Consider the following 13,867-nt stretch of genomic DNA (forward strand, 5'->3'; position numbering starts at 1 on the left):
AAAACTTCTTAAAGGAAACATCATATAGAAAGTCACTAACCAAGGAGATAACATGAGCATTTGAGATTTCAAATGGCTGAAGATGTGATGACTTGAACTGTTTTCCAATGTTATTTTTCCCTTTTTGGCCAAAAGAAAGAGTACAGATTGGCACAGGTTACCTTTTTATATCAAATTGCAACAAGGAAATACCTAAGTAGATAACATCCTTGTGACCTACTTCTCACTCAGAATTGCCAAAAATGTTTCCCTCTGTGGAAGAAAGCTGCCTATAGAGTAGTCACCTTGACCTTCCACTAAGGTCCAAAATGGAAGAGGTCAGTTTCCAATCATGTCTTAATGTACTGGTTCACTGTTGACTCTCTGGGCTGTTTATGCAAACAAAATTTCTTATAAATGAAAGTGAAGCCTTGGATAGGCTTCTTGACTTTAGGCATAACTGCAGGTCTTGAGGTAATACTCTCATTGCCTGGGACAGAAATCAAATGGCAGCCCACTTCACATTGTTGCTGGGGAAATCCCATGGACGTAGAAGCCTGGTGGGCTACAGTCCATGGGGCTGCATAGAGTTGGTCATGACTGAGCAAACACACACAATGTCTGAATAATTCAACCTTTATTTACAGTATCAATTACAGATCATCCACATTCAGATACGATTATAGAATTTTAGATTAGATAATGAATGGATGGATCAAAATTTTCTTTTGAACTTTATCTGGAACATTATCTTGGCATCATCTTTCTCCCTGCCCACACACTTTTCATGATGTGTTTGTCCCACCATTATAAATTCATTGCTATATTTGATATTTTTTCTGGAATATGAGTGCATAATAATCTCTGTTTCCAACACTTAACATATTGCTTGGCCAGTGATGTTCAGTATGTGTTTGTTAGGAGTCTAAGCAAGTGACTTTTCCCCTGGTGGCTTATCTGGTAAAGAGTGGCTTCCCTGGTGGCTCAGCTGGTAAAGAATCCGCCTGCAATGCAGGAGACCTGGGTTTGATCCCTGGGTTGGGAAGATCCCCTGGAGAAGGGAAAGGCTACCCACTCCAGTATTCTGGCCTGGAGAGTTCCATGGACTATATAGTCCATGAGTCCGTGGGGTCACAAAGAGTCGGACAGGCCTGAGCGACTTTCATAAGCAAGTGAATAAATGAAGGAGTGTAGATTTATAAATATGTCGAGAAAAAGACCTTAAAATGTCTGGGTGAATCTCTTAAAAAGGTTTTTCATTTTATATGGAAGTAAGTGAGAGTCCCTTGGACTGCAAGGAGATCCAACCAGTCCATTCTAAAGGAGATCAGTCCTGGGTGTTCATTGGAGGGACTGATGCTAAAGCTGAAACTCCAATACTTTGGCCACCTCATGCGACGAGTTGACTCACTGGAAAAGACTCTGATGCTGGGAAAGGTTGGGGGCGGGAGGAGAAGGGGACGACGGAGAATGAGATGGCTGGATGGCATCACCGACTCTGTGGACATGAGTTTGAGTGAACTCCGGGAGTTGGTGATGGACAGGGAGGCCTGGCGTGCTGTGATTCATGGGGTCGCAAAGAGTCGGACACGACTGAGCGACTGAATTGAACTGAACTGAACTTAAGTTAATAGTATCTAATTTATTTGATTAGATAATATTGATGAGGCAAGAGCTTTTCAAGGATGATATTATCAATCTCATCAACGATATTCAACTTTCATTGAATGCCTCTTCAGTACAAGTGCAAGTGCAAGTCACTCAGTCATGTCTGACTCTTTGCAACCCCATGGACTCTACAGTCTGTGGAATTCTCCAGGCCAGAATACTGGAGTGGGTAACCTTTGTACCTCTTCAGTACAAATCAGCCATAAAAAATTAGAGGTATCAGGCATGGTTCTTGTCTTCTAGGAATGCGTGACAAAATTGAAAAGCAAAGATATTTGCTTAAAAATATTATGCCTAATGTAGACAATGTACATGTACATTCATGGTAAGTCATTTCAGTCTCTTGACTCTTGTGGCGCCATGGACTGTAGCCCGCCAGGCTCCTCTGTTCACGGTTTCTCTAGGCAAGTACACTGGAGTGGGTTACCATGCCCTCCTCCAGGGGATCTTCCAGACCCAGGGCCTGAACCCGAGTCTCTTATGTCTCCTGCGTTGGCAGGCAGTTTCTTGACCGGTAGCACCACCTGGGAAGCCCCATAGGAAATGTGTACTAAAAGTCAACTGAGTACAATAAAAAGTGAGAGATGCCAGAGTTAGGAAGGTTAACAGCAAGGATATTCTGAAACCCAGGTAATATTAAAAGTCACAAGAGGGAAGAGATTTCAACAAATACTAAGCTCCTCTAATTGTTCATCGATGACTAACCACTGAGTCATAATCTTGTCCTTTCCCGTATATTTCTCACTATTTTATAGTTGACTGCTTTTGAAGACATTATTTATATCTTCCACATAAAAACAACTGAAAAAAAGAATGAAATTAGTATCTGTTGACTACCTACTATATCCCAGACATTGTAGTCAGAATTTTACATAATATGTCCCTACCTCAAACATTTTTTAGAACATAAATACATTCATGATGTTTTTTTAAAGATTTAAAAATATTTTTATCTGCATCTTTTATGACAGAGCCTAACCTAGACAAGAACATTTTTTTTCCCATAAAACAACTTTGTTGTGGTGTACTTACAGAAAATAAAGACTTATTTTATATTTACAGCTTAATGGGTCTTGACAAATGTATACTCCTTTATGTTCAATCAAGATAGAGAATATTATCTTCACCCCCCAAATTCCCTGATGTTCTTTTGCAACCCGTCTTGGCCTTAGACTGCCTCTTATATGCTCTTGGTCATTGTAAATTCATCTGCCTTATCAGGAATTACATCTGAATGAAATCATATGGTATGTGCCCTTTTGTATATGGCTTCTTTCATATGGAATGTTTTTGAAATTCACCCAGATCCTTGCATGTAGAGGTGGTTAAAGATGTTTTTTTAAATTTCTTAGTAGTATTTCATCTTATGAATAGATTACAGTTTGTTTATCCATTCTCCTGTCGATGGACATTTAGATAGTTTTCATTTGGGAGGATGATAATATTGGGGTGAACTTTGATTTTCAAGACTTTGTGTAGCAATGTGTTTTTATTTCTCCTGGTGAGCACCTCAGAGTGGAGTTGCTGAGCTCTATGACAACTGCACATTTCGCTTTGTGTTTGTTGCATTTTGCTTTTCCAGCAGAAATGTGTGGGAGGTCCAGTTTCTCTTTATCTTCACTAGCACCTGATATTGTTAATATTTTCACATAAACTTTCCAACTGGTGTGTAGTGGTATCTCACTGTAAATTTAATGTGCATATCAAATTAAATCAGTCTCTGACAGGCTAATGGTATTGAGCATCTTTACTTGGGCTCATTAGACATTTGTTTGTCTTCCTTTGAGAAGTATCTATTCAGACCTTTTGCCCACTTCTGTGTTAAGTTGCTCGTGATAGAGTTGTAAGAGTTCTCCATGCTTTATGGATGCAAATCCTTTGTAAGAGACACGTATTACAGATCTATTCTCTCCTTCTCTGTCTTTTTTTAAAAGAAGACTCGTTTTTCGGGCAGGTTTAGGGTCACCCCAAGGTTGAGAGGAAGGTACCAAGAGTTCCCGCATATCTGCTCTCCCACCATCAACATCCTCCACAAAAGCAGCACATTTGTTACCTGTCACTCCGAGGCCGTCGTTTACCTTAGGGTTCACTCTTGTTTTACGTTCTATGGGTCTGAAAAATGTATATAATGACTTATATCCATTGTTACAGTATCACAAGGACTATTTTCACTGCCCTGAAAATCCTCTGTCCTGTGACTATTCATCCCTGCCCTCTCAGACCTCCACAACCACTAAGCTTTGTATTGTCACCATAGTTTTGCCTTTTCCAGAATGTCATATAGTTCGGAGAAGGCAGTGGCACCCCACTCCAGTACTCTTGCCTGGAAAATCCCATGGATGGAGGAGCCTGGTAGGCTGCAATCCATGGGGTCGCTAAGAGTTGGACACGACTGAGCATCTTCACTTTCACTTTTCACTTTCATGCATTGGAGAAGGAAATGGCAACCCACTCCAGTGTTCTTGCCTGGAGAATCCTGGGGACGGGGGAGCCTGGTGGGCTGCTGTCTGTGGGGTCGCACAGAGTCGGACACGACTGACATGACTTGGCAGCAGCAGCGGCGTATAGTTGCAGTCATGTAGTGTGTAGCCTTTTCAGACTGGCTTCTTTCACTTGGTTATATGTGGTTAACTCTCGTCCATGTCTTCTCATAGCTTGATAGCTCATTTCTCTTTAGTGCTGAACACTATTTCATTGTCAAGATGTACCACAGTTTATCCATTTACTTACTAACCGGTATCTTGGTTGCTTCCAAGTTTTGGCAATTATGAATAAAGCTGCTGTAAACATCCATGTGCAGATTTTGCGTGGACATAAATTTTCTGTTCATTTGAATAAATACCAAGGAGGAAGCATGATTGCTGGATTGTATGATGAGAGTGTGTTTAGTTTTGATTGTCATTTTATTTTCATAGGTTTCTTTTTTTTTTTTTACTAAGAGCAGTAGGTTTTAATTTGATACAGTCCCTTTTACTTCTTTTTGTCTTTTATGGTTTGTGCATGGTCTGGTGGCAATTTCACATGTCTAGAGGGAGAATTCACCCCATGCTTAGTACTATTAAAGTTCAGTTACTTGATTGACTCTACATGAGGCGGTAATATTGAGGATCATCGCGTAAGAGTGATTTTATCTTATACATTTATTAACCAATGGTCTGGATAATGAAGTGATTCATAGGCACTGTCCTCCTAACTGCCTGAATGTCAAAGCAGAAAGAGTTATAGAGCCGCGGGGTCAGGAAGGAAATGATAAGACATCCTTTCCATCCATTGGATAAACATTTTAACAGTCAGATCATTTGTCTAATGCACATTTCCAGAACCTGTTTTCAGCAGCAGCAGCAATGTAGCATAACTCATCTGGATGTTAGAGCAGGAAAAGAAATAAGAACCTTCTCTCCTTTTTGTCTTTATAAGATGCCTGCCTGACTTTCCACAGCTTAGCAGTGGGACATTTCCAGTCAGCATATCACTTGCTTTCAAGTAGAATCATGCCTTGGGAGTGGCTAAGTGGTCCTTTGGGCAGAGTGGGAGCTTTCTAATCAAACGAAGCCCAGGAATGTATGCTAGGCTAGCAGAGTGAGCAGATCACTGAAATGTCCTGAGCCACGGTTTCCATCATCTGTAAGATGTGAAGATTTGAATATATGCATCGAAATATAGTAGGCTCTCACTAGATGGGTCTTTTTTTTCCCACCAATTGGTGATATAAATAATGAATTAGAGAGAAATTTTATTTCTGGTGCATTTTTATCATTAGAAGAAAGAGAACTGAGCAATTCAGGACAAAAATATCAAGATTAAAAACTTGGTCTTCGTTTTCCATAAATCCCACCTAGGTTTTTACTCATGATCATTGTCTAATTGTGGTCTTTTTTCATGAGAAGCATGTCTTAGAAGTGATGGCTATTGAATTATGTTATTGATATACAAAACCAGAAAACAAAGTGGCATCACAATTATTTTCAAATCTTAGGCAAACAGATATTGTTGAGGGACCATGTCTTTCTATGAGACCTCTTAAAATTTTGAATAAGTATTAAATTGCCCTGCTTATTCAAAACCCAAACAATAAGGCTACACCAAGAAAGCTTAACCTCCACTGTTCCTCCCATCTGTAAAGTTCTCCTTACCTTGTTCCCTAAGCTGATCAGTTTTGTTACCTACTCTGTTTTTTAAGTCAACTTGAACAAATATGGGCTTCCCTGGTGGCTTAAACTGTAAATAATCTGCCTGCAATGCAAGAGACCTGGGTTCGATCCCTCAGTTGGGAAGGTCTCCTGGAGGAGAGCATGGCAACCCACTCCAGTATTCTTGCCTGGAGAATCCCCAGAGACAGAGGAGCCTGGCGGGCTACAGTCCACGGGGTTGCAAAGAGTCATACATGACTGAGTGACTAAGCACATGGACAGAAGTTAGTCTAACATACTCTAGCTTATAAAGATACATGTGTAGAGATTAGCATATCACCCTTACAGCGTGGCCATGCTAAGACTGTGCAGCACCCCAGTCTTACCGCACGTGCTGCTGAAGCAACAGCCCTGCAGTCCTTTGCTGATGAAAAAGTGACCCGCCTCTCTCCACCTGGTGACTCAGTCCTTTCTTGTCTCGAGGCAGAAAGTGGTGACAGGTAAGAATGCAAGGCCCTGGAATTTTTGAAGCCATAATTCTAGCTTGTAATTGCTCAGGGAAAGAGGCTTTGGGAATCCTGACGTTCTTTCTTCTGGCAAAATCAGTCTTGAGGGGTTGCTTTTAGCCTGAAGGCTTGTGCTACAAATAGAAGGATGTTTCAGCCTAAAAGTTAAGACGGCTTTTCATTGAAGAGTGAATGTTTTCATCTGTTAAACTTGAAAGGGAAAAGTGTCTAATGTAGTCTGACCTCCTGATTAGAGGAAGTGACTGGAAGGAAATCCTTCTAAGGCAATTGCTTGTAGAGGCGACATACTTGTCACCCTGGAGGAAACTGTAAGCTTCTTGGAACACTGTCTCCGGAGAACACATAGGAGAGGCCTTTCTCTGAGTCATAATGATGGGTGCAGTGTGGTGTTGGAGACGCTGTCAGAACTGAAGTTTATTTGGTAGCTAAAATTTCTGCATTCAGTTTCATCTTTGAGTTTATAAGCATCTCAGCTTGTTTTTCAAAAACCTAAAAGTGTGTGTATATAATATACATGTATACTCATGCCTTACAATAATGGAAGGCAGGAGCAAGTTAGGGTCAGATACACAAATATGAAAAAGTATAAGGTCACCTAAGTCATTCATAATTTACTGAAACTTTATTTATATTATATCATATTATATATTATGTATGCTTATGATATGATATATGATATGACTTATATGTGGAATCTAAACAAGTAATACAAATGAACTTATTTACAAAGCAGAAATAGACTGTACAGATGTAGAGAACACACTGATAGTTATCAAAGGAGAAAGCGGGGAGGGATAAATTAGGAGTTTGGGATGAACAAATGCCTACTGTATAAAAAATAGGTAAACAACAGGGACCTTCTGTGTAGTTCAAGGAACTATTGCCAACATTTTTAATAAGCTATAATGAAAAAGAATCTGAAAAAGAATAGACATATACATGTAAGTACAACTGAATCCCTTTGCTGCTCGCCTGAAACTAGTAAAATGTAAATCAACTGTACTTCAATTAAAAACAGTAATGATGAAGAAAAGAATTCACTTGTTATTTCCTCACTAGATTTACTTTGATTGCTGTGTTTTGCTTCTGCTAATCATCAAGTTCATATACATTTACTGAGTGCAAAGCAGGTCTGTAAAAGAACAGGTGCGTATACCAGTCTGGTGTCCACTGTTTCTGGGTTGCTAGATTGTGAGACAGAACACAGGCAAGCCACGAGGAGCGACAGCCGACTTAAACAAGACCAAGTGTCGGTTGTGTAACATCGTGGTCTCCTCTGCAGATAGTGGTTCCATCCCAGGACATGGATGGCAGGGCTCATCTTCTCAAGAATGTGTAAGGAAACCCTGTAAATTTTGCCTCCATGTCAACTCATACTACAGGGACAACGGCTGGCAGAAATCAGACCCAGTTCTACTTTTGGAAGCCTGCAGGAGCTGGCTATCCTCTAAAGTGACCTTCCAATAGGATTTTAAGCAATCTAAAGAGAAACAGAATAATCTTCCTTCCTGGTCCTGTGTAACATCTTTTCAAGTGTGCAAGGACATCACCCTTCTTCTCTGTACCAAGTATGGCACATCCGGCCCTGTATTCTGGACTAGCATGTGGAGTATCGTTCAGGTGTAGTGTTACTCTGCTTTTATGTGCTGTGGTTTTCAAGATTTTACATCCTCATAACTGACTTACGAGTTTTTTTAGTAGAGGTATTCCATTTTCAGTCAACAAATATTGAGTGCAACGGTGTCCCAGATCCTCTTCTAGGGGCCAGGGATTGAATCCCCTGATATTCTGGAGCTCTGGGAAGGATAGCAAATATACAAGTGTATACTTGTTAGCAGGGGATAATTACAGAAGAGAAAGGGCTGAGAGAGTGTGACTGATTTAGGGTGAATGATAAAGGAAGGAAATCCTGACCTGCCATCCTTGGGGAGTAACTTGAGTTCAATGAGCGAACGAGCCACACAGATAACAAATGCAGGAATGGCAGATGGCAAGTGCCCTAGGCTTTGCCTGGGAGTGTGTTTGCCATATTCAAGGAAGAGCAAGGAGGTACCATGGATAGAAAAATTTGAAAGAGAGGAGAGAAACAGGAGAGGCGCTCAGACAAGCAAGAGGCTGAATGGGGAGCATGAAGGATTTTATGGAACTGTGGCCTTTATGGCAAGTGAGGTGGGAAGTCATTGGGGGGAGGCAGAGCAAGGAGAGGCTGGAGATGTCAAGTGAATGTCTCGCTCTGCGGGCCAGGGAGCAAGGGTAGAAACGGGGAGCTCACCTCCAAGGCTGTCACAGTACTCTCGGTGGGAGACAACAGTGGTTGCAGCCAGCAGCTGGAGGACTCAGTCTGACTTAATTGATACCCAGTAAACATCTCACTGGAAAACACTCTGATGCTGGGAGGGATTGGGGGCCGGAGGAGACAGGGATGACAGAGAATGAGATGGCTGGATGGCATCACCGACTCGATGGACATGAGTTTGAGTGAACTCCGGGAGTTGGTGATGGACAGGGAGGCCTGGCGTGCTGTGATTCATGGGGTCACAGAGAGTCGGACACGACTGAGCGACTGAACTGAACTGAAACATCTCTCACGGAGAAGGCACTAGCGACCCACTCCAGTACTCTTGCCTGGAAAATCCCATGGACGGAGGACTCTAGTAGGCTGCAGTCCATGGGGTCGTGAAGAGTCAGACACAACTGAGCAACTTCACTTTCCCTTTTCCCTTTCATGCATTGGAGAAGGAAATGGCAACCCACTCCAGTGTTCTTGCCTGGAGAATCCCAGGAACGGGGGAGCCTGGTGGGCTGCCGTCTATGGGATCTCACAGAGCCAGACACGACTGAAGCGACTTAGCAGCAGCAGCAGCAGCAAACATCTCTCAAGAGAATTTGGGCCAAGTAATGGGAGGGACTGATGCTAAAGCTGAAACTGCAATACTTTGGCCACCTCATGCGACGAGTTGACTCACTGGAAAAGACTCTGATGCTGGGAAAGGTTGGGGGTGGGAGGAGAAGGGGACGACGGAGAATGAGATGGCTGGATGGCATCACCGACTCTGTGGACATGAGTTTGAGTGTACTCCGGGAGTTGGTGATGGACAGGGAGGCCTGGCGTGCTGTGATTCATGGGGTCGCGGAGAGTCGGACACGACTGCGCGACTGAACTGAACTGAACTGAACGTGCCTGAGTCTGTGCTGTTAGCCACTGCACTGCTCTTAAAAAATAAAACAATAAGTGACTGTTATAATGATAAAATAGGTTGATTTCATTCACGTAAAAGTTTTTGAGCCATGGCTACATCTCTTAGACAACTTATATTGGATCCCTTCAGGATGACTACCAGATATGGGTTTTTAATATTGCTTTTACTTTTCCTAACTCATTTCAGGACAGAGTTCTTATTTATTTTTATCCCAAAACATGATAAAAAAGTCTTCTTAGAGAAGATGAAAGGTATTTTTTCTTCCTTTAAAATTTGGACTGCATTGATAATAATAAATAAAGCAAATGATAATTAATACTAGAACTACGAGACCCAGATCATAGGTTTCCCTGTGTCTCATCACCTATGGTCTGGACCTATTAGCCTGTTTCTTTTTATAGGGGGATGCATAGACATATCAGGACCAGTGCCATCAGGGGAAGAATAATAATGCAAAAGAAGTTACGGGAAGCATGCATTCAGTCAGTGAGTTATTGAACTGTGGCGGTGCATTGGCCACCGTGCCATCGTGTAAAGATGAATGTTACAGCCTGGTTGAGGAAACAGCACATCATCTCCAGTTACACTGAAGCGTGATGCACAGACCGCAGGAGACATATGTGCCAAACACCATGGGAGTAGACGGAGGGGGGTGTCAGAGGATGTTGATGGATGCGATGAAGCTGGAAGGAAGTTGCTTGGTGGACAAGGAAGTCTGTCGACTAGTTTTTGGACTTGTCCGAGAAGAATGAAATCAGTAGTTGCTCGTTCTGAAAAAAAAAGTAGTTCACAACTGGGGAGAAACTGTATAAAGATTATGCTGGTGTTATTGGACAGCATAGCTGTTACTCAGGTCCCAGGTACAAGTTAAGACTCTTCACTGCCAATTAGATGGAATAAACTAGGAGGTTGATGTTGGCTTCTGGACGGCAGGAGTATTATTAGATATAGCTGCTATCGAGAGAATCTATGGTAAGACCTGAGTCCTCAGCGATGTTAATAATTTTTAAAGACCTGTTTCGAAGTCTTTTCTACATGGGTTATAACTTTAACCTGTGAGAATGTTTCTGAGGTTTTGCAGGGGAGTTTAAAAATAAATTTGAATTACTTTTATACGGATCAAAGGAGATTGTAGGTACAGGAACCTTAAATTTAAGGCTTTTTATGTAGTCAACATTCTTTTAGTTTTTTAAGGCATTCAAGCTTGCAATTAAGACAGAAGAGAATGGAATAAATCAGACTCTGGTGTAACTAAATCTTGGCTTTATCTCCTACCTGCTATCCTTATTTAATTCATCTTTGCTTAGTCATCTGAAAAATTGGAAAATAGCAGTACTTTTCATCGTAGTTGAAAATGATGTTAGTAGACATGAAACATGTAGCAAAATGACTGGCATAGTTTAAGTGCTTAATAGTTATTATTGGTGTTGTTCAGTCACTAAGTCGTGCCCGACTCTTTTCAACCCCATGGAGCAGCACGTCAGGCTTCCCTGTCTTTCACTGTCTCCCAGAGCTTGCTCAAACTCACGTCCATTGATTCAGTGATGCCATCCAACCATCTCATCCTCTGTTGCCCTTCTCCTTTTGCCTCCAATCTTTCCCAGCATCAGGGTCTTTTCCAATGAGTTGGCTGTCTGCATCAGGTGGCCACAGTATTGGAGCTTTAGCTTCAGCATCAGTCTTCCCAATGAATATTCAAGGTTGATTTCCTTTAGGATGGACTGGTTTGATCACCTTGCAGTCCGAGGGACTCTCAAGAGTCTTCTCCAGCACCACAATTCGAAAGCATCAATTCTTCAGTGCTCAGCCATTTTATGGCCCAACTCTCACATCTGTACGTGACTGCTGGAAAAACCATAACTTTGACTATATGGACTTGTGTCAGCAAAGTGAAGTCTCTGCTTTTTAATACACTCTGTTTGTTTAATATGCTAGATTTGTCATAGCTTTTATTCCAAGGAGCAAGCATCTTTTAATTTCCTGGCTACAGTCACTGTCCACAGTGATTTTGGAGCCAAAGAAAATAAAATCTTCCACTGTTTCCACTATCCCCCCATCTATTTGCCATGAAATAATGGGACTGGATGCCATTGTTCTTTTTTGTTGATTTTTATTAGAGTATAGTTGTTTCACAATGTTGTGTTAGTTTCTGCTATACAGCAAAGGGAATCAGCTACATGTTTATATATATCCCCTCTTTTGTGGGTTTCCAGCCCATTTACGTCACCAGAGAGCATTGAGAAGAGCTCCCTGAGCTGTACAGTAGGTTCTCATCATTGAGCTTTTTTATACACAGTGAGTGCCTGCTTGTGCTCAGTCGTGTCTCTTCGCGATACTTTGGACTGCAGCCCGCCAGGCCCCTCGGTTCATGGGATTTTTCAGGCAAGAATACTGGACTGGGTTGCCATTTTCTCCCGCAGGGTATGTTCTCGATCCAGGGATCAAACCCACATCTCCTGCACTGCAAGCAGATTCTTTACCACCGAGCCATGAGAAAGTGTATGTACGTCAATCACAGTCCCCCAGTTTATCCTGCCCTCCCTCCCCACTCAGTATGCATACGCTTGTTCTCTGCATCTGTGTCCCTCCTTCTGCTTTGCAAATAGGTTCATCTGAACCATTTTGTAGATTTCACAGAAAAGCACAATTACGCGGTATTTGTCTTTCTCTTTTTGACCTACTTCACTCTTTATGACAATCTCTAGTTCACCCATATCTCTGCAAGTGGCACTATTTCACTCCTTTCATGGCTGAGTATACACCGTTGTATACCTGTACCACATCTTTATCCATTCCTGTATCGATGGACAGTTAGGCTGCTTCCACGTCCTGGCTAGTGTCAGTCATATCGTAATGAACATTGAGGTTCATGTGTCTTTTTGAATTATGGTTTTCTCTGGGTATTTGCCCAGGAGTGGGATTGCTCTGTCATACGGTAGATATATTTTTAGTCTTTTAAGGAACCTCTATACTTTTCTTTCGGAGAAGGCAATGGCAAGCCACTCCAGTACTCTTGCCTAGAAAATCCCATGGATGGAGGAGCCTGGTAGGCTGCAGTCCATGGGGTCACTAAGGGTCGGACACGACTGAGCGACTTCACTTTCATGCATTGGAGAAGGAAATGGCAACCCACTCCAGTGTTCTTGCCTGGAGAATCCCAGGGATGGGGGAGTCTGGTGGGCTTCTGTCTATGGGGTCGCACAGAGTCGGACACGACTGAAGTGACTTAGCAGCAGCAGCATACTGTTCTTTATGGAACTTTCCGGGTGGCGCTAGTGGTAAAGAATCCACCTGCCATTGCAGGAGACTTAAGAGATGTGCGTTGGATTTCTGGGTTGGGAAGATCCCCTGGATTAGGAAGTGGCAACCTACTCAGTATTCTTGCCTGGAAAATTCCATGGACAGAGCATCAGAGGATAAGATGACTGGACAGCATCACCGATTCAATGGAAATGAACTTGGGCAAACTCTGAGAGATGGTGAGGGACAGGGAGGCCTGGTGTGCTGCAGTCCATGGGGTCACAAAGAGTCGGACACGACTGGGTGACTGAACAATAAGAAAGAGACTATATACTGTAGAATATTTTCTCTCCCTTGTGATGATCAAAATGAGCTGGCCCAGTGTCTCACTTTCTTGTTCATATTGCCTTATAAACAGATACAGATTAATATAATAGTGATTTTTAATATTTATGGGTTACTCCTTCTAGGTGACAAGGTTAAAAACTAGCAAAAGCTTGTAATACATGTAGTCTTGTTTTAACCTTAAATATAGAAAAACCTGAATAATACCAGTACTAATTTGCCATGGATGGGAATTATAAGCTAGTGGTGTTATGCAAATGACTATGGGGGTGATTCATTCTGAAGAACGTGGGAGAATTTTTTAAATCTGAATGATAGTTCTTGGCATTTCAGTGTGTGTGTGTGTGTGTGTGTGTGTGTGAGTGCTCTTATGCACACACTTAAATTCTCTTTCCACTTCCATTCTTTGCCTACATGTAATTATGACATTCCAAAATAGGCATGGACTTCGGAGCTAATGTTAGTTATTAGATTGTGAAATTAGAATTTCCAGCTCAGCTATTTTATATTCTCTTTATTAAGACTTTCTCAGTGGTTGGTCCTATCCAGTCTACAATTATAATGCTGTATTACATCCACAAAATCATCTGAGTTCTTGTAATAAGAATATATTTCCTATGAGGCTAGCTCTGGAGGGTCAGCCTTTAGGAAATCTTTTCTAGAGAAAAACCAGAATGACCAGTGTGGGAGTTCAATGACTCCTCCAGAACTTCACAGCGGTTCTCACCTCAGAGCCTTAACACGTACGGGGATTCACTTAAGGTATGTCAAAAGTAAT

General features: G+C 41.9%; 1 protein-coding gene across 1 annotated transcript in view; it reads left to right on the forward strand.

Moving 5' to 3' along the window:
• RAB27B (RAB27B, member RAS oncogene family) overlaps positions 1–13,867 on the forward strand; it is a 178,799-nt gene that overhangs the window by 11,039 nt on the left and 153,893 nt on the right. The gene's annotated exons all lie outside the window — the stretch shown is intronic.

This window comes from Moschus berezovskii, chromosome 28 (genome assembly GCF_049115385.1).
Source record: "Moschus berezovskii isolate FMDL1 chromosome 28, NW_MosBer_1.0, whole genome shotgun sequence".
Taxonomy (NCBI): Eukaryota; Metazoa; Chordata; class Mammalia; order Artiodactyla; family Moschidae; genus Moschus; species Moschus berezovskii.